This window comes from Heliangelus exortis, chromosome 4 (assembly GCF_036169615.1).
Source record: "Heliangelus exortis chromosome 4, bHelExo1.hap1, whole genome shotgun sequence".
NCBI lineage: Eukaryota > Metazoa > Chordata > Aves > Apodiformes > Trochilidae > Heliangelus > Heliangelus exortis.
Window position 1 is genome coordinate 36,971,483 of NC_092425.1, and position 22,046 is coordinate 36,993,528.

Sequence of the window (22,046 nt, forward strand, 5' to 3'; positions counted from 1 at the left end):
AGAACATCCATTTTGGTTCCTACCTTGTCTAGCTGAGGAAGTGTTTGAGCCATATGTGGTAGACCACATCCTTTCTCTTTATGATAGCAGGATGACGAGGCAGCACATCTGGATTCAAAATTTCATTTTCACCCTCAACATTTTTGTATTAGCACACTGTCATACCTAATATAAATTGGAAAACACTTAGTCCCATAGCACTTGATTTTCTGGAAGAAGACAAAGCATGACATTGTGGAGTCCACAAACAGCAGGGGGTATAATTCATAGTAAAGCTATATAATATGTTCCATATACATTGCAGCTGTTGATAGATTTTATTACGTTTCAGCTAAGGGCCTTATTACATTTGCAGGGAAGATTTATTATATTTGGTTGTATTATTTCTAAAGTTCAGGGTATTTTCACATTTGTAGCTGGCTTATTTCATCTGTGATCAGTGAGTTTACATCATAACTGTAGCTTGTGAATAATGTCACCTGTTGTTATGACGCTTGCAGTCACTTTTCATTACAACTGTTCCTAATACTTCACAATATCTTGCAGGTGCTGGATTCTGCATTGTGGTTTTTAAAGACATATTTTGAAGTCAACAGAACATAACAGAGTAAAATCTGAAGCAAAGGCTCCTGTAACACAGAGGTGAGGAGGCTGCTCAGCACCATGGAAGGAGAGGTGGGAGATTCCTGTTTACTCACATGCAGAATATTAAATGACATACTTATGAACTGGAAATTAATTCTGATTTCAGGTATAATAATTTAACATAAAGAGTAGCATCCTGTTCTCAAAGTAAGAACCATGTATTATGCTTAAAAATCTTTCTTTTAATTTTTCTAGGATTCTAGAAGTCAAAAGCTCACCTGTACCTCAGTTTCCCAGGCTTTGATGCAGATGTAATTGGTTTTTTGGAACTTCACATCAATGTGGCTGGGTTTTACATCTATCTTGACTTATCAGGTCACACTAGTTTTGCCCATTAACACCTAGTGCCTCCCAGTGCTAAACAAACACTGTTATTCTGAAATTATTCTGTTATTCTGCCTCACAGCTCTCTGCTCCATCAATGAATTCTAATGGGGTAAAACCAAAAACCAAACAACCCAATATTTCATAAATGAAAGTTGTAAATTGACTTATCATGAACATTAATTAAAGTACAATTACATTGTTGCAGTATAAACAAAGATTCATAAGGTTCAAGTCCCTGTCTTCTGTCTACTCATTTATATGCTAAGAAAGATTCTCTACCCCTTTATAACTTCTGTGATAAGATGGAAACATGCTTGCCACATAAAGGGGAAATAAAAGGTCATGTTGATTTCATGAAAAATCTTCCGTGGTTTAACAAGATGGTAATTGCATAGTTTCAAAACCCATTAAGTCAAACTAATGAAATCACTGAGTCTCAATTGCAGAAAACACAACCACCTGTTGTGTTTTTAGGAACTACATTAAACTGGGTCTAAGAGATTCTGTTGTCCGTTCCCATATTTTAAATTGTTATTATCTTTGTGTGGATATCTCCTGCAGGTCAATAATACTACACATGGAGAAGCTCCATTCCTTTCTAAATTCCTCCTTCCTTTTTCCATGCTGAAATAAGTGTGTGTCCTAAATATAGGAGCTTTTTTCTCCCTGATTGTTGGGGCAGAATCTGGCCCTTGTCCTAAAGTATTTGAGAATAGCATTTGTATGTCATTATCACGGGGTTTAATCAGGTAATTAGACTTCTACTGAGAAGAAAGGAATGATTTATTTTATTTTATTTTTTTAGATAATTAGTTTTCTAATTTTCTTATCTCTTTAGTTACCTTAATGAGGTTAAAAATCTAGCCCTGATTCTGATCTAGGTACTCTTTCTTTGTCAAAGACTTCCTTTATAGGAAAGCATGCCAGAGAAACAGGATGTCAATGCTCATAGAGGTAAAAAAACTCAAAGGCATTGATAGGTTGTGATCAGAAAAGGGAATGCAAAATTATGAAATTACACCAACCAAATGCTGTAGGACACTGAGAAGCAAGGAAACCAAGGAAGGGAATTACATATAGGTTATTTCCTGTGCTGTGCAAAGGAAAAAAAAATGTAATTTGAGTGCTCTTCTTGAAATATATAATATGCTTCATCTAGCATTTATTTTCCAAGATATTTACTAGAAATTAAGATGTTCCTGTAGTGGCTTTTAACTGAGAGTCCGTATCCAGAAATAGAATGAAGAGGTCAGAAAAGAGAAACTACATTGGAGGAAGCTTAAAACCACTTGCATCTAATGTGATATGACCTGCACAGAAGGTCATGCATCTGTCTAGAACTGAAAGTTCAGCAAATGCCATGAAATATATTTGTATTTTCAGTATGTTGCCTTTTCAAATGTAAAGCATTACTGCTGTGATCTGCCCCCTAGAAAAAACAAGATGGGGCAATTAAATTCAACTCCTATGAAATCAGTGCAGTTACACTTGTTAGTGTTCATTGGCAGATTTTTTCTCTGTTTCTTCTTTGTTTTCCTTTCATAAAATCAAAATAATCCTGATTATGAGCACAAGTTACAACTCTTGCCCTTAAAAAAAAAAAAATAGCATGGTTCTCTGAGAATCACTGAGAAGCACTTCAGCATGCTACAAGCAAAGCAACTTTGCAGATCACATCCTTTGCTGATTAATTTCATTCACCTAATTAGTGATGGTTCTTGAAAGAATCCTTCTTTTTTGTCCTTTTGCATTGATGGTTTAGGTTGGAACAGGCTTACGTTTTCCAGTTACATGTTCTCCAACAAGCGTAACAACAGAATTTACATCTGAAAAGTTCACAAAGCACTGTGTTGTAAAGTGAATTAATCAGTGACCTTTCACTACCAGAAGTGTGCATGTCCTGATAATGTAGCTGAAAGCCTTTCTGGAGGAAGAAGGGGGGGAAATAAAGAACACTGTAAATTAAAGGAGGTTGAGACTGGGAGTCTAATTTTCTGTCTTCTGAGTTCAGAAACGACTATTTCTCACCTTAAAGGCTAGACTTAGCAGGCAATTATTCACCATGCCCAACATATTTAAATGACATAATTGACAACATTTGATCAAAAGGCTCAAGAAGCTGGGGTGATAAAAGACTTTCTTGCATGAGTAGTGTTTGGCCATTCTAGGTCAAGGTTAAGGTGGCACGACAGAGAGTCTGGCACCCAAACTGTGAATAAATATTACATATTTCAGCTGGGGTGTCTGGTCTTTGGAAAAAAAAAATCCCACTCTTTATAGTTTTCCCAGTAGTTTGTGTATGATAGCATATAGCTGCCCATTTTCCAAGCAATGAAGGAAGTAATTTGTGTTAATTGTAAGGATTCAAGATTAAATTATCTCGCATAATTTATATAGACTGGATCAATATTTCCAGTACAAAGTGGACAGAAAAACAATTTTACTTATAGCAAACCTAGGACTTTATATATGATCTGTAGGGTTATTGATGTTCTGTGCCTGCTCATTTTAAACTGTAAATTGATGTATTTGTTATGTTTCAGTGTGTAAATTTACAGAGACACAGAGGCTTATGGATTTTAATTCACACACATCTGGTAGTGAAGAACCAAGGTGGGTTTTTTTACCCCTCTTCCTTTATTTACCCTCATCTTTTTAATTTGAATTTACTTTGAAACAGCAACTAATAAAAGACTCTCAGAACTTACTAAGTCCATTTCTCAGATGTAGCAAGACAATTACTTTCCAAGTGATTGCAGCAAACTCAAAGATCACGTTTCAGAGAATTCAAGAATGCCAGGCAAAATCTACTACTGTATACTTTCTGTTTTAACCTTCACAAAATTTCTGAGCAAAAAAAATACATCTTCCTCTATCTCTAGAGCCACTAAATGATGCCATTAACATTGACTAGTTGGGATTACCTTCCAAGATATATATACATACACAAACCACATTAGTCTTTATAGCATTTATATCATATCTTATTCATATAATAAATCATATATCATAAATCACAGAATCATAGAGTATCAGGTTGGAAGATAACTCAAGGATCATCTGGTCCAATCTTCCTTGGCAAAAGCATAGCCTAGACAAGATGGCCAGGGAACCTTTCCAGATAAATATTGAAAAATTTCAATGTTGCAGAATCTACCACCTCCACTTCCACCCACCACAACTCATCTTTCCCAAATGACTCCCTGTAAAAATGAGTCTTCATCTACCTTGCAGCTACACTTTAAGTACTGGAACATGGCAATAAGGTCTCCCCTAAGCCCTCTTTTCTCCAGGCTGGACAAACCCAGTTCTCTCAGCCTTTCCTCATATTGTAGGCTTCCCAGCCCTCTGATCATCTTCACGACCCTTCTCTGTGCCTTCTCCAGCTTCTGCACATCTTTTTTGTATAGCAGGACCAAAACTTAACACAGAATTCCAGTTGTGGCCTGGCAAGTGCTGCATAGAGTGGGTTAATGACTTTATCTCTCTTGGTGATGCCTTTGTTGATGCAACCCAGCATCCTTTTGGTTTTCTCTATTGCAGCAGCACACTGGTCACTCATACTGAGGTCCTTCTTCTGTGTCCCATAAGTGCACTTCTCCACCTCAGTCTCTAACATTTGTTGTTTTGTTCAAGGACTGGATTTGAAAATCCAGATTCCCTTCAGAGGGAAGTGCAATACCAGCCATTGACTCAAAGCCTCAATAAATCATTCATTTGGATTTCATGTATTTGATTTATTCCTCTTCTAATCTGCAAGCACATTCAGCTCTTCTCAAATTCTTCTCTACTCGGATTCCCAGCTACCTGTCACAACATATTTTAGTAGAAGTCTCCTTCCTTTTCTGTCAAGGTGATTAATGAAACTAGATTGTCCTAAAATGATTACTATTTGCTTTAAACTTTTGGTACACTGTGGAGTTGACTGTGAATTTCCTATATAAGACCATATCAAACGTTTCATAAAAATCCAGACAAATTAGTAATAGGGTATTTTATATCTCTAGGATCACTATCTTATCCATTTTTATGTTTTGGTTTTGTTTTTTTTTTTACTTTTGGCACCACCAGTCTTTTTCTTCACTAATCCATTTTTTCTTTCTTTTTTTCTCTTATCTATGTGTCCATAGAACCTCTGAATAGTAGTTTTAATATCCTTCACAAGGACTACCTCGGTTTGAATTGTTGTATTTTTTTCATTTTATTTCCAAACCTTTAAAGTATATCTTTTCTGCTGATCAGTCCATTTTTTCCTCATTCTTTATAGGCTCAATATCCTTTCTGAGAGTATTAGCAGATCTGGATCTCATATTCTTTTTTTGGTTTTCCCTTTCTTTGGAGTCCACACTTGAGATAGCTTGCACACTTCTACATTAAGAAAATGCCAAGTTTTTGAGTGATTTTTTTTGTCCCAAGCTTCTCAAATGAATTTACTTCAGTAACTTTGTTACACTGCCAAATTTAGTCCTATGCAATTGTGAAGCACTGTTAGAGGGTCTGCTCAGTTTTCCAGTTAATTTTAGCTGAGTTGCCCTTGGGTTGCTCAGTTCTAATCCAATGAGAGAGAGGGTTGTTTACAAAGAAATTTATAATTTTCCTCAGCATTTATATTAATCAAAGTCTGCTGGTTTGACAGTTATTTCATAACATTTCAGCAGTCATCCCCAGGATTAAGTAAGTAGCATTTTATTTTTCTAAACTATATCCAGGAACTTTTGAAATATTCATCATAATTCTGTGCAAGAAATACTGCATCTCTTCAGCAGCCTTATTTCTAACATGATCTGAACCCTGAGAGTCCATAACAGATCTGCAGCCACATCTTAGTGGACATTTAATGCAAAGATTAAGGTACCAGTTTCCCAACACAGCAGACTCCAAGGGAACCAGATCCTGCTGATCTACACAATTTCCTAACATGCTGAGCTCCTTCAGTCTTGTTGATTCAAGGATTAAGACTCTACTACTCTAAAGAAATTTTGATGTTTTACACATCTAATACTCAACCCACAAAACATTTGTTTTTATTTCTGTTTGAGACTGTCACACATCTAAAAATCCTCAGAAATGTAAACTCTAAAGAGCAAAGTCCTTTTCATTGTAAAGTCCAGTCACTCCACCTAGCTTCCCTTCTCCTAGCCTAAACTTCACACTGTTCACCACACAGACCATTAGACCTGGAGAAGAAATAATTTAGCTAATCATTATCAGCTCTATCTATTCTTCATGGCCCTTGGAAATTTACTGCACTCAGATCCATGGATGACTGACCTGCTCAGGAAAAGTGTCAGCCATGCTGAACAGATATTCATTCTCTAAGTGGATCAGGCTTCTCCTCAAGGGAAGGTGAAAGCAAAGTTATCCTCTCCACATCTATCTAGGATCATTTTAAAACCAATGCTCATAAAAGGCACAAAATAAATATGAATAGAAGTTGAACAAAATAGGTTAAACTTCCATCCTTTGGTTGTCCTGAAGAATCATCTCCAAATTCTCCATCAAGGACATAAAGAGTTCAAACTATTCTATGTATACCACGGAATCATCATTAATCTGATCTTCAGAGGTCCCTTCCAGCCCCTACCATTCTGTGATTCTGTGGGGGAATGGGAACCAGCCTCGAAGTGTCAGAGAAGTTAAAGGGAACTGAAAATTATTCTACCCACCTTGCCACTCAGACTTCAGACTTCTGCAAGTAATAAAATGCAAAACCTCAGGATAGGATATAAGCTTAAATGAGTGCCAATTCCTTTCCTGGCTCTGAATATCTCCTTGCTCTGTTCTAATATGGTAAATAGGTAGAGAATCTGCAGTTGGATCCCTCATGTGCCAGTTTTAGGATTAGTACTGAGTACCACATCTTTACAGAGATTTGTTCTCAGTTACTGTTGTTATCACAACAAGTTGGCATGCAACTCAGTATGATGACAATTTATTATTTTAAGATTAATACACATAGATATTAACTTATTCACCTTAAGCTCCTTGGTATGAATTCCCTCATAACCTCCAGGTTGACAATAGTTTTGTTTCTTCCTTATAATTATCTCTGAGAAATTCAGCTCAGGCTTATTCTCTCTGTCACAATGAATAACAGAGGGTAAAATTAAGGTATTAATTTCTTTCATGAGAAACGTGACATTGGAAATGTAAGGTTATGTTTATTTCAATTGTTTAAAACCACTGAAAGTACTACATACTTCCAACTGAACAAGGAGGCTGGCAACTTCTGGGACATACACACATACACAGAGACATACAGGCATGTGCATGTGTGTATGGATGTACACCTGAACACACATACACACAAACATCAACAACTCTGTGTGCATATATATATTTCATACACAGATAGATTTATTATCCCTGTAGTCTTTGAACATCAGAAATTTCAAGGGATGGTTTATAATACTTCAAAATAATACTTTCCTACCTGAAAAGGGGAGATTTAGGTTAGACCTTAGGAAGTGTGAGGGTGGAGAGACACTGGAACAGGATGCCCAAGGAAGCTGTGGCTTCCCCTTCCCTGGAAGTGTTGGAGGCCAGATTGGAAAAGCTTTGGAAGTCTATTAGAAGGTGTCCCTGCCCATGCAGGGGGGTTGGTTGAGGTCCCATCCAACCCAAACCATTCTATGATTCTATGAAAGCTCATACAAAATTATCTTTTATTATCTTTTATTATCTTTTATTATCTTTTTATTATCTTTTATTTTCTGTTTCTAACAGGTACAGGTTATGGTATATATTTAGTAGTCAAAATAAACTAGATTTGTTGAGTGGGGAGCTGCTGCAGTATTCTCATTCAGGTCCCAAAAAAATTATATGAAATCAATATTTTTAAATTTTCTCATCCTTTCTTTCTTCCTTTCTTTCCCTGTTTACCAGATATATTTTATCTGCCTTTCTTCTCACCAGATAATAGAGTTTTTTCAAAACCAGATCACCAGACACTGCTATGTTAAATTTACACTTGGACATATAATCTATACATGGATTGAAAAAAAAAAATGGTAGTTTTCATGCATCCAAAACCTTCATGACATTTACCATCCTGAAAAGTGGTATCAGTAAAAAAAATCAACCTAAAGCTGTTTTCTTATAGACATTAACTTCAGGACTAGAATGAATTAACTCCTGCAGTGCACCTGGAGTAAATTTTGTCTTTAAAAGTACAAGTTTTGGTTTACAAATAGTAAATGAAAGGGGAAGAACATGCTAGTCTAGAAGGAACAAAGCCCACTTTCAGTGAACAAAAGTTAATTTTCAGTCTTAGAAAAAAATCTATTGATTTAAAATTTACTACTTTAGAAGCAAGTTGTTTCAAAGACGATGATCTAAGTAACTTAGGGAATGTACTTTAGATCACTCAAAAAAAAAAAATATCTTTTAAGGAAAATCTCCTGTTTAACAACAAAATTAGGCACACACAAATATGCAGTCAAATCTTACAAATGTGTTTTTTGCAGAATTTTCAAAAGGTGGATTATCACCTGTACTTAAGTATTGAAACCAGACCATGGAATGAAGAAGATAAGTTACTCATGAGAAGATTTCAAGGCAACAACTTGTAGTGTGGTTTATATTAAGAAAAATAACTATCACTATATTGCTTCCTCTACTGACTTCTTTTCCCATTCAAAGACATATTGAAAGTAACCCTGCTGGTCAGTAAACCCAATTAACTTCTTTCTTCTTTTCTGTTTTATAGCTGTAGATCAGTGTACTTGTGATTGAGAAGGACCACCCTGTCCCTGTATTGCAACTCTACTACCTCCCAGGCTCTGGAAATAAAAGTCAGGTCACAGCTATTCAAGTGAATGCCATGGGAAAGCAAGTTGAAAAAAATCACTTTCCACCAAAGAAGGAAAACTACTTGAAATTCATCACAGAGACACCACTCGGGAGGCTTTATTTTTTAAATAATAATAATATTTTGAAAATTCTGAGTTGCTTTTGCTGCAAAATGAGGTTAAAATAGTTCTTTGGTAAATTGAACGTATGAAAGAATGTACAATTAAACGTACTGATAAGATTTGGCCTAAAAAATCAAAACAAATTTGAAAAGAATGTTTGACAAAAGTAATCAATGCACAATCAGAGCAAAGCACGTTGAAAATGAAGCAAGATGCCTGAAATGTTTTGACTTTCTAACATCAAAGAACTATAGTTAACACTTGCTAGATATAAGATAATTTGGTTTTGACAAAGAAATAATATTTTCTTTTGACTAGTTTTCACTGACTCTCTATCTGCTCCCAGCCAAGACAAAGCAGTATGGCAGGAAGCTGTATCTCCTCTAAAAAACAGCTGAATTTGCAATTTTCTCAGGGCTGAACCTGATAAATCAGTCCAGCCTCCTGTGAACACGAACTATAACTTAAAATGATATTGCCATAAAATTGCTAAAATCATCCAGACCAGTACCTTTTTGAAGAAATGGAATTACAGAGCCAGTTCCTTTACACTATCAAATAACGTAGCTCCACTGCTTCAGTACAACTGCTTTGATATACATGGGCAACCTTGCCAATAAATACCTCAAAAGATAATAAAATTCATTAGTTTTCCCTAATAGGGTACATTCTGTGAAACCAGTTACACTTTAGTAATATTAATGTATTTGCTTTGGAAGAAATTCAGGCCATTTTGTACCTCTTGTATCTCAAACCAAAGCTTATGTAACTCTTTCAAAGCTGGATGTCACCAGGTCACTCTATTGCTTCTCAGAGCTGTCTATCACTGAAGGATAATCTTAAAGTACAATAAAAATTGCATGGGCTACAGCAAAGAAAAAGAAGTAGGGATAAGCTTAGGTACCAGACAAGGGACACAGACAGAGTTAATGCTCATTGATTTATCCACCAGCATCACTTCTATTCACGTGTGTGCACGATGCGCAAGATTTGAGACAGGGGACTCCACTTTCTCAGTGATACTATCATTGTCACTGGACACCAGTTGTGGTGCCTTGATGGGAAAAGTATTCATGACATTTTAACTGCCCCAAATAACCTTCTGGATAAAGCAAGCTGAGGATCATTGCTCCAGTAGCTGTAGCAGATGACACACAAAGTCCCTTACAGAAGAGCAAGACGCTGATTTGCCACACTTGCCAAGAGGCTACCGGATGAGGCAGACACATTGTGCATTCTTTTGTCCCCAAATACCACAGCTGGCACTGCACCCACCAGGCAGTCTTGACTGAAAATGACAGCTAAAGAGCACAACTTTAAAGTCTCTTCCAACCTTGGCCACTCTGTGATCCTATGATAACTTCAGAGCTGCTGCAATGTAAGTTTGTTTTCGGGGATGTCCCAAACTGAAATTCTGTCAGAACGGGGATCAGATCTTGCAGCTGACTTTGCAAGTCAGTAAACACCTTCCCCATAGTGCATTACAGTGGAGACTTTCTTCTCCTGAACCCTCCCTTCCTAATTTTTACCATAGGAGTCCTATGTTATACCACCCTCCAAAAAACCACTGTGGATGCCAAACACGAGACTGGTTCCAGTGAACGATCTCACTGAGCCCATTTGCTGCCCCCTCCTACAGGACAGCAGGGCTGGCACTATGGAAGCTTTAACTCATAACTATCACACAGTGGAGTTACAATAAGAGGAGAACAGGATGGAAGATAATAAGATTAGCTAAGAACAAATGCCAAAATAAAAAAGAACAAAACCTTTTTATATGAAACATAAAACAGGAATTCAGCTGCTCGGTTAAACAAAGACAGAAAGAAAGAAAGAGGAAGAAAAAGAAAATCTGAACTAATGGCAACTGAGCTATCCAGGAAAGTGAGAAATAGAACCAGAAATGCCAGATAAAATAAATTAATGCATTCTGTGTTTTGCAAAGCTTTAGAGAAATGTTGAATTGTATTCAAAATTTACTACAAAGAGCCAAACTTTTTGGCAGCTCTGGTAGGATCCTCAGGATAAGGATCTTCTCTAGAGACACAAAACTCAAAAACTGAACTAAAGATAGTATTTAGCAATATACAAAGAAAGATGCATTTATCCAACATTTTCTACACCAAGAGTGAAAGTATATATAGGAAATTTAAGTTTTAGATAAAAGTATTCTCAATGATTGTTAAATTGTCTAAATGTCATTAAAATAGTGACCTCAAATGGGATAACAATTCTGAATGTTTCAGCAACTTAATAGGTTGCAGAAATAATAATAAGTAAGATGGTGTTTCTGTGAAAAATCATATTCCCTAAATAAAAGGCAGGAGAATTTTCAAGCATTAATGTAAAATATACAGCACTTGTGGCTGACCAGATGTTTTGCCTTCTCTAGATAGAAATAGACTAAGAAACTTAGTATTCTGTGTTCCATTTTCAAGACTTTCATGTCTAAAAATCACATTTCTAAATCCTTTTAATGGCTGAAGATGTGCATAAGAATCTAACAGGACTGCCAAAAGCCTTTAATAAGGTCAGACAATCAAAACTTGCTGATCATAAGAGTTTTTTTCTGTTTGAAAATCTCAGAGATACATATGTTTTGATCAATAACTGCACATAAAATTATTACAAATGTCTTTCCACTGTACATTTAATTTTTTACTTACCTGCTTCTAAAAAATATGTCCCTAGAGCCACCTAGGTGGTGAGTGAAATAGAGTATCTATTTAAAGCAATAAAGTTTTAATTGAGGTTTCCAAGTTTTTCACCATAGACAAGTTTATTTCAAGACAGAGTAATAATTATGTTTACTTACACAAATGAGGATTTTTTTAAGCATTAAACAATGAATTTTGACATGGTAAAAGTGTTCTACTTTATCCTGTGTCCATCTTTGGTATAACTGCCATGTCTCAGATGTAAAATGGCAAGTTTGGAGTCCTTGCAAGCTCCTCCTTGCAAGCAGGGCAGGCACATTCTGTTTCAGATGGCAGATTTCAGGGTTCTAAAGAGTGGCAAGCTGCACCTTGTCACACTGCAACCCCTGTGCCCACATTACTGTGTAAATGAAAATATTTCAGCCAGGCTCAGAGAGGCATGGCAAGGATTGTCATGTTCAGAAAACAATGTCATGGCTACCCTCAAAGTCTTTATTATTACTTTATTATTGATTTATTATTACTTTATTATTACTTTATTATTGTATGAACAAACATCAATCAGATCTGAATAACTTTTATATGAATTATTTTTTCCTCTTTCTTTCTGATGCATTTTTTTCTTTAAATCAGCCAGGAATACTAGGGAGAGAGACACTTTTTTTGTCTTTGATTTAAGCATTTTTATCAATTCATGCAACCTCTCCATTTTTGCAGAACCCAACTTCAAAATTCATTGTTTGTATCCCCATGCAATGGAATGGAATGAAACTGTGTTGCCTATTTATTGAGTTTATTCTAGGATTAAATATCTATTACATAGAAATAGAAAATTCTGTTACAAATTATAGATATTTTATTCCCTTACAATCTCCTTAGTCCCCCTACCAGGTGAAAGCAATAACACATCCTTGAAAACCTGGGATATTCCATGCTACATGGTACGTGTTCAAAGCAGTCTGCTAGAAACCAGTTCTCTGGCTCCTGGCATCATTAAAATTACTTGCCATCCTAATGCAATATTATATCCATCTATACTAAAGACTAAATGTGTAATACCCTTAGAATTGCATTTCACTAGCAATTATTTCAGCTATGTGTTATGACTTATCTATTTATCCTGTACTTTGGGTAGGAAAAAGACCACTGTGTGAGCACTTTCATGTGATACATTTGTGATATAGAGATATTTGGCTCCTGAATAAAACCTGCTAATAGCAACAACCAGATAGAAAAGTGTTGTCAGGGCAACAACAAAGAAGGCAGAAAAAAAAAATCATATATAGCAGACTGTACACAAAGAAAAAAAAAATACAATCGACACTGTAAGACCTTCATTGTACATCTGTTGAAATCCTAAATATTCTCTCTGCTTATATCAGGGAATTTGAACCCTGATCAAGAGAGGCTATATCTCTTCCTAGTAAAGTTGAGAAGAAAGGTTAATGGCAAGTGAATTTAATCAGATTTTTCATAGATTTATCCTGACTAGAGTTTTTATGGCACCAGTAAAAAAAACATTTAAGTATCATGGATGTAGTAACAACTAGAGAGACATCTTTTCCCATACATAAGGAAAACAACTGCTTTTTCCTACTGGCCATTGCTTCCCCTAGATCTGTATTCTGAATCTAATGCAGGCTTATGTGAGGGGACCTGGAAAAATGTAAAGTAAATCCCACAACAGGTACTTACAGAACTTTTTTCTTTTCCTACCCCTTATTAGTTTGAAACCAACCTATTACTGGGTGGAAAAGGGGAAGCAAAGGTAAAGCATTTAAGAGGACCCACTGTGGATGAAGAGACTGATGAGAGTGGGCATTGATCCCCACACCTGCCAAGGCTGATCACAAACTTCCCACCCATGGATGTGGGCACATGGCCACTACAGTTCACCAATTAAGAGTAGCCCTAACTAATGTTAAATTACTTGTGGGATATTTATTCTGGAAAATAGGATGCCCTACCCACCTTTTCTCAATTAGTCACCTGGCCTCAAACAGGTCTGCTTTTGCTTTATTGCCTTGCAGAAGAGCTACAGAGCTGTGCATTTTCTTCATATCTGATTTTTAAACCTCATATAAACACTCTGTACTAATTTTTACTATGCTTCATATCTTTTAACCCACTATCAAATTAGTCCTGATTTAATAATCATGCCTTTCTCTCTCCCCCTGCCTGATTCACCTGAAAAGAAACATTCCTCTTCACATGTGCCCCTGTCTCTACAGTTCTGCAAAAGGGGAAGGATCAGTGTAAGAAGGCAGATGCACAGAAAAAAAGCTCTTACAAAAACACTTCCTTTTCCATTTTAGTGAGGACTGAATTTCAGAAAACCCAACATGAAATATAAGAAGCTTAATTTCCAATAATTCTTATGTTTGACCTAAGGCTGGAAAGGAGAAACCATCATATTCCTAAGCATCTTTTGTCATACTCAGATTCAGGTCAGAATCTCATAGTTGTTTGTACTTATATTTTAGCTCCTGGGGCCTCTTCTGGACTATGCACAGTAGGCAATAACTGGAATAAATTGTTGTCTGTCTCACCCCATCTTTGACACATTCTGGTTTTTCCTGGCCACTCTGGGGAGCAGAAGTTTTTCTATTAGAGGCATTTGTCAAGTCCATACTCCTGTTCAGCCAGGGAGTACCTTTGTGCAGTAACCATCCAATGGAGGCTTCTCTCATTTTATAAAGGTCCTCTGTATTTCCTAGTAAAAAATTAAATTACCCTAATAAGCAAGATTAAGAATCACAAAGTTATCAAGTTTTCTTGATTAAAAAAAATCTATTTGGTTTGATTTTACTAGTTGTACAATTCCATGTGTAGTCAATGAGTTATTTTATGGGGAGATGAAAGGAAGGAAGCCTGGAACAACATCTTGCAAATCTACCACAGAGATTTAGCTTTGTTACTACTCAGATATCTATGAGGATGAAGCATTTTGTTTGCATAGTGTAAGTCTCCTATTCCTAAATAGATAAAGGCCCTAACAGTAACCTGTTCATGGTTTTGTTTTGTTTTGTTTGTTTGTTTGTTTGTTTATTTTACTTCTAGTTTTAAGTTTAGAGAATAAACTTTACAGGATTTTTAATGTAACATGTAACCTGTTTTTTGGTTTTTTTTTTTAAATATATAAAATAAAACAAAAATCAGGGCCTTTGCCCTTTCATTACTGGGAAGTGTATCCTGCCATTTCCTCTGAAGAGTGTGAGGAAAAACTTCTCTGGAACTTAGACTCTGGTTTTGCTCACAGTGAAAAGTTTTCACCTAACCATCAGTCAGTGCTAAGGAAACCACAAAAGCACTGATATTACAAAATCAGACCAGGGAAAAAAATGCATTATGAATGACAGAATGCATCAGACTTTTATTTTATTTAAATATATTTTTTGTTTTACCATTGCAAGGCACCTCCTAAATCACCTAAAATTCCTTCTTTCATTTCCTACGTATGAAATTAAACTCAACCCTCCTGACTGTATTAAACAGAAACTAAAAGCTTCTTGCAGTATCTAGAGTTGTATCAACCTTATTCATAGAGAAAATAACCTATTTGCTTGAAAATTCTGCAAATAACTCCTGTCTACTTTACTGGGAACATTAATCCCCAAACACAAAACCTCACTTAAAAAAAAAAAAAAAAAAAAAAAAAAAAATCACAATTCTTGCACTTTTGGGTGGCTATTTAAATTATAATTTCATTAAAGTTAGAGTTAGGTCAATGCCCTACCCATGTTTCATTTAATCTGAGGGGTTTTGTACCCTCTTATATCTATTGCTTTGTTAGTTCATAATCAGAAATAAACAGGTGGTTAAGGTTAGACTCAGAAGAGGCTGAAACCAAAATCATTCAGGTGATTCAAAGACAACTGGAAGTGATTCAGGACAGACTGGCAGAAGTTGGTGTGTGTCAGCTCTCTGACAGCATCAAGGGAACAGAGAAAGCTTCTGACATGGTTTCTCCTCCTGGTGGTGCAGAGAAAGAGAACAACAGAGCACCTCCTCATGGGCTCTTACATGGCAGGACAAGGCTTAGGGGTTTTGCAGCTCTGGAGTTAAACATTCCTGAAGTGCTGGACACAGCCTGACTGCCAAAAGTTTTGTTAAATTCTGTTATTCTTTATTCACCATAGACTTCAGATGCACGGTTTTACTGCATCAGATTTAATCCCTGTCTATTTTTTAGTTCTGAGGAAAAAAACCAAGCAAGACCCATAAGTAGAAACAAAAAGGAAATAAAAGTTTAAGGAAGCAACTAAAAGATTAAGACAGAAACTTTTCTCTATCACTGAAAAGAAGAGCAATGTCTGTGAATTTGTCTCTCTCCTTAATTCTTACTTGCTCTCAAATAGTGTTCAGACTTCAGGGTTTCTAGGAGTGACATCCATCAATCAGTTCCTTTGAGGATAAGGCTCAATAAAATGGACACAGAACACCAGGCGGGTTAGATCTTGGGAAGAAAGCTCACAAATCTCAGTTAGAAGCTCAATTATGCTTTTCAGAAAGACAATCATGCTCAAAACCAAGAAATACTAATGCAAAAATACAAACACTATCCTGGATAATGAACTCGGTCAATACACAAAAAGATGAAAATAATTTATAAAAAAAAAAAACTTAACATTGCTACATAGCATTGTTGTCAAAAAATCCTTAAAGTGTAACATTTACTTTTTTCAAAATGCAACTCCTTATAAAGTCAGCTTGCACATGACACCTGAGCATCATGGATAATAATAAAACTGTCCCTGTGACCTTCCCCTCCATGAATGGAGGCACCATTTCATTCCAAAAGCCCAGCTCTGCAGAGGCTGACAGGACCATGGGTGAAGGCACACAAGTTACTGTACTAATTTTGGGCCTTCACTGCTTCATGTGACCTGTTCTGCTTTATGAAAGTCATGACACTGCTCCAAGCACTCACAGAAATTACTGAGTACACTTTCATCCTAAATATAAGAGGTGAAAACTTTAATAACATGAAGTCTCTTTACCCCGACAGTTAAGATATAACACACTGTAATCTTAGCAAACTTTATTGCTGGGAAGAAAGAAAAGTAAAGCAATGCTTATCATCATAACTTCTCCCAATTAATGAAACCTGTCTGGAGTCAAGTTTCATTCTGTGAGCTATAGGTCTTAAATGTTCAGTGCATACATTTCGGCTCTCAAGGGTCCTTTTCAAAGAGTCAAAGTATGAATTTAGTCAAGCTTTTCAAATTTTTCAGATCAAGGTTTTCTATGTTGGTATTTCCTGTCTGGGGGCTGTGGTGCAAAGATTTTGATAAAGGACTTTCATTTTAAGATGATTTCCAAATACTGATACCTGGGAGAAGACATACGTCTAGTCTAGACTACAGAGGAATGTTGCAAAAGCCAAGACATAAGCATAGCACCAAGCTTTTACCTTATAATCCAGGAAACATAAATCTAGGAAAATTTCATCATTTTAGCCATACTGCTCTGGTCACTGTTTTATTAAATACCTTACAAGAAATGTATATATTCCCCATACCCATCTGATGGAAAAAAAGAGTACAATCTAATACACCTGACCAAAAAAATTCCATACTCTTACGGTAATAATCTTAAACACTGCTGTTTTCCAGCTACATTTATGCTTTCAGAACACTAAAAAGGTCAATGAGCAGCACTGGACAACCACACATAAAAATCCCTGTAGATGCAGACATGAACATAAGCTGTACCTGTCATTGTTTAAAAAACCTGCTGCCTGAGAACACCAAAGAATACCAATACAAAACTTTAATTCACCATACTTCTTACTCTTTTTTTGAAAATCAAATGCTGTTAAACTCCCCTCAGACAGTCAGGAAATGAAGTGCAAATGAAGGACTTGACTAGACAATCTCTAGAAGCAGTTAGAACAGAGTCAATATTCTAAGCCCTATTTAAGTTAAAACTTGAGCCATTAAAATGGCCAGAATATTTATATTGATATTGCTTGCATAGCTTTTTTTGCTAATAGCAAATTCACTGGCAAGAGAACATACAACATATATGGTGATGTATGGAAAGGATCTAAGAAAAGGTGATCATGACTTAATGAGATACACTCACAGTTCAAAATTCTGGAAACATGTCTCAACCTGAGCTTCCCCTGTTCAGTGATCTTTGAAAGCCAGGTCTAATCTGATTCTGCACAAAGACAAAAGAAAATGCAGACATTAGGAAAAAAAACCATAATAATTATACACATAACTCTCAATGTATATCATCTGTCAGTACTTTGTTGTTCTCACATTGCTTTTCTTCTGTTTTATATTGGCTTTTTCATGTATTAATTAGATTTCAGTATTTTCAATGGTAAAGGATTTGTTGCTAATATCTAACCTAAACCTACCCTCTTTCAGAGCAAAACCATTACCCACTGTCCTGTCACTGTCCTCTCTGGTGAAAAGCCCCTCCCCAGCTTTCCTGCAGCCCCTTCAGGTACTGTAAGGCTGCTATGAGGTCTGCCTGGAGCCTTCTCTTCTCCATAGCAGAGGTGCTCCTGCCCTCTGATGATCTTTGTAGCTCTTCTCTGGACTCTCTCCATCAGGTCTATACCTTTCCTGTGCTGGGGTTTCCAGAGCTATAGGCAGTATTCCAGGTGCTGTCCCATAAGAGCACAGAAGAAGTGAGCAGGTCCTTTTACTCCAAAAGAATATGAAGGGCTTAGTAGGAGCCCAACATGCCTGGATTTCCACTGTGGCTGCTTTAGGAAAGTTACGGGCCCTTCTCTGAACAGTTATATTTATAATTTTCATATTTATGAACAGAAATTTCATGGTAATAAGTAGCACGTGCTCCTACAAGAGCCCATTAGTGTTAGGCACTGTATTCAGGAGCAGAAGATGACAATCCAGATCATGGTACTACTTAAAAGGACAAGACACAGTAGGAGTAAAACTGGAAAGAGTACAAGGAAGTAAAGTGGCTTTCTCAGGATCTCACAGTGCCAAGTTCAATGCCATTTAATGCAGACAACATGACAGCTCAGGGATTGTGTTTCAAAATTTTCACAGTACGTATCTGGGCTTACACATTTCTTGTCTCACCTCTAAAGGCCAGTTCCTGAAATATGTGGAAAACTTTCTGCGGGTTGAGGTCATTCAACACCTTGCAAGACTGACCCTGATTTTCAGAGGTGCTGAGTGCACACAGCTCCTGTCAAGTAGACTAAGAGTTCACAGTGCCTCCGAAAATCAATTCATGTCTAATGGCCTTTTCACCTGTCAGAAATAATTGCTGTTTCACAGGAGCATACTAATTCAGTCACCGTTTTGTTTTTAAAGGAGACTATTTATTTTTAGCCTCCTTGGAAACCGATCTGCAAGGAAGAAAGATCAGGAACAAATTGTGTCCCAAAAGGAAAGTAGATTTTATATGAAACACTCATTCAGCTGATTGTCAGTCATAAAAAATACATACTTTAATAGTGCTTTCCCTTGCAGCAAATCTGTTTAACTAATCTGATCTTATTAAAAAAAAAAAAAAAAAATCTTTCTTCTAACATTAGATAGTTAGTTGGGTATTCTCTGCTGGGATTTATCTTTTACAGTTTAAGAAAAGTTCTTAATACCAGCAGGAGCAGACTAACATGTCATGGGGGATGTGGGGAAGTGTCCTTTCTTTAGCTATGGATCTGTGCCTAGGCACCAGAGAGCTTTTTTACTGAAAGGTTTTACCTTCAGACCTTCTCCTTATGCCTGGCTTTAATGTGTCCAAGGATAGTACCTTAGCATACTTCTCTGCAGTTATAAGACAGGTTTGGAAATTAAAGCAAAGCTTCTAAATGAGTACAATGTATACATTTAACAGGATATGGCAGCAGGGCCACATCCTCAAGTACAAATCTGTTCAACGGAAATGAAAATGCACATTAGGAAATAGTAAGCTGCAAGCCTTGGCTGTAATTGCTGACAAAACAGCCCTATTGGGACACACATAATGCATACAATCTCAACAGGAAGTTCTAGATTTCATGGCCCTGCAAATTTTTCCTCACAAGGTTAAACTTCCACAGGGTCAGAGACCTGTCTTGTCAAGTGTAGCACCAAAGTGGGCATTTGTCTTATCTCTAGAGCAGATCTTCAGTTCCCTTATCTGCTAACCCTCTATTTCAAGGGCAAACTGAAATTTCGCTTTTAGAATATAATAAAGGAGAAGAGCTATGAATGCTTCATTTTTATTTAAAGCTTTTTAGTCCAATTCACCTTCATATCTATTTATATGTATCTGAGAGAAATCTGAGTGACTTTGACAAACCATGCAATTCAAAAACTCCAAGTACATGGTTTTGATGCAAGGAAAATATTTCCATATGGACCTGCTTAACGTGTATCCCTAGGTAAATGCCATTGGTATTCAGATTTTAAAAGCTAAAATGGTAAATCAATAGTGTGCATATATCATAAGACTTATTAGCCCCTAATGTCCCCTATCTGTCCAGGGATGTATTATGGATCAATCCTGTTTTCAGGGAAGTCATTGACTAAATGGTATCAAGGACCAAAGCTCCCTCCCTCATGCAGGTGTTGGAGATTGAAATTAAAAATTACTACTTTTTGTATCCTGGAGGTTGGATGCCCCAGAGAACCAGGGCTGTATCCCAAGGAAAACAGCTGGAGGCTACCATGATAAACACTGTGGGGGATGAGGGGGGAAAAAACAACCTCACTTGCTAGTGAAATAGGTTTTTTCCTTGTGACTGTTCTAACACTGCATCACCAGCATAGGCATCTTTTCTAATTTAAGAGAGTCTGGATGTTTCTGGAGAAAGCACATGTTTCCTTTTTAATTTCTCACTGTGACAGAAGTAATAAAAATTACCTAATCCACATAGTCCACCCTTTGCTGCAGCTACAAAATATGAAAACTGCACTTGATACTCTGGCCATGCAACTAACATGAGTTGTAAGTTGTAAATTGGTATTTCTCGTGGCTAATCTTGATATTTTAATTTTATTTAATTTATTCCTTTTTTTTTTTTTTTTAATTTCACTCTACATAGCATTGCAGTGTATAACTTTCTTCCCCACACCTTATCATGATAACTCTTCTTTTGTTTCCCTCTGTAAGGGAAAACTCTCCAGTACTATGCAACCTCCTGTCTTTTCTTCCTGACTTGAGCTCTTCAACTCTGATTTCTCTGGGGCCCTTACTTGAACAGAACAGTTCTTCAGACCAATTAGGAGATTATGTTTGTCTGTCTGGATGTCATTCTCACTGAAATTATTCATCTGCTTAGAAATGAACATTGTAAATGACATTGACTAAAATATTCCATGTTGTGGACTTAACTGCACGCCAGCAGATGTAGCCTCAGTTCCCAATTTAAAACAATTAACTGACAGATACAGTAAAAAATTAACTTGTTCAGAACATTCTCTGCCCCAGTACCTGCACGCACTGAATTGCCTCTTTTGCAGCCATGCTTTTATCACAGACCATATATATCTCTTCAGACTATACTATAAGAAATGTATAAAACCATGCATTTGTTGCACATTTTGCATATGAAAGCTGTGTTCCTCCTTCCCTTACTTGGAAATCAAATTTTAGATGTATTGGGAACAAGCTGATGACCCTGGCAGAACAATATGATGAAATGGAAGGATGTTTGATGTAATTATTACTTAGGAATTTTTTCCTCAGCTGCAATGCTTCCTCTTCTCCACTGTCTCTTTTGGGAATGTGAAGGGTGTGTGCCACTTTCTCTGACTTTACAGTAAGACTGAATATTCCTTGGTGATAAACCTTAACTCATCTTTGCATGTAACTGCAGAGCTGGAATGCTGGGCCACATCAAAATACCAAAAGTAAACAAACTGCCTGTGTATGTATAGAGGGAATATTTAACACTACAATAGGCTTGAAAATTCATATAAATGAAGAGTTAAAATAGGCATGAGGGGAGAGAAAGGAATTAAACATCCTGGTAGTCATGCCTCAATCCTCTGGTTCTCAAATGTTCTGACTTCTCCTATGATCTTTATCATATCATTTCAGCAGCATCTTAATAACAGGTTTTCAAGTAAAATGATACTTCCAAACATTTTCTTAGCACTCTCCTCAACATCCATTTGCAGCTCTATGGTAAAGAAGATGAACAGCATGCTGACTTCTACTGAAGATATAGAGATCAGGCAACAATCTATATTTCAGGTCACTGGTGGAAAGGCCATGCAGAAGAAGCATTACAGAAATTTGCTGGGTGATGTGGAGCTGAAAGTGTCTCAATCTACATCAAAATTTATTGCACTCCATATGTCAACAAAAATGACAAATTACTGCAGCTGTGGAAGTTCTTCCCTTCCCAACAAACAAGATATTGGAGAACTCAGTTGATTGGTCATCCATCTTTATTTTAGCATTTCAATTGAATATAATTGTAACTAATTTTGTATCTTGAAAAGTAAAATCTTAGAAAATTGATTTCTGACATAAGAAAAACGTTTTCCATGCTTTCACTGATTCTCTTCTGACCAACCTG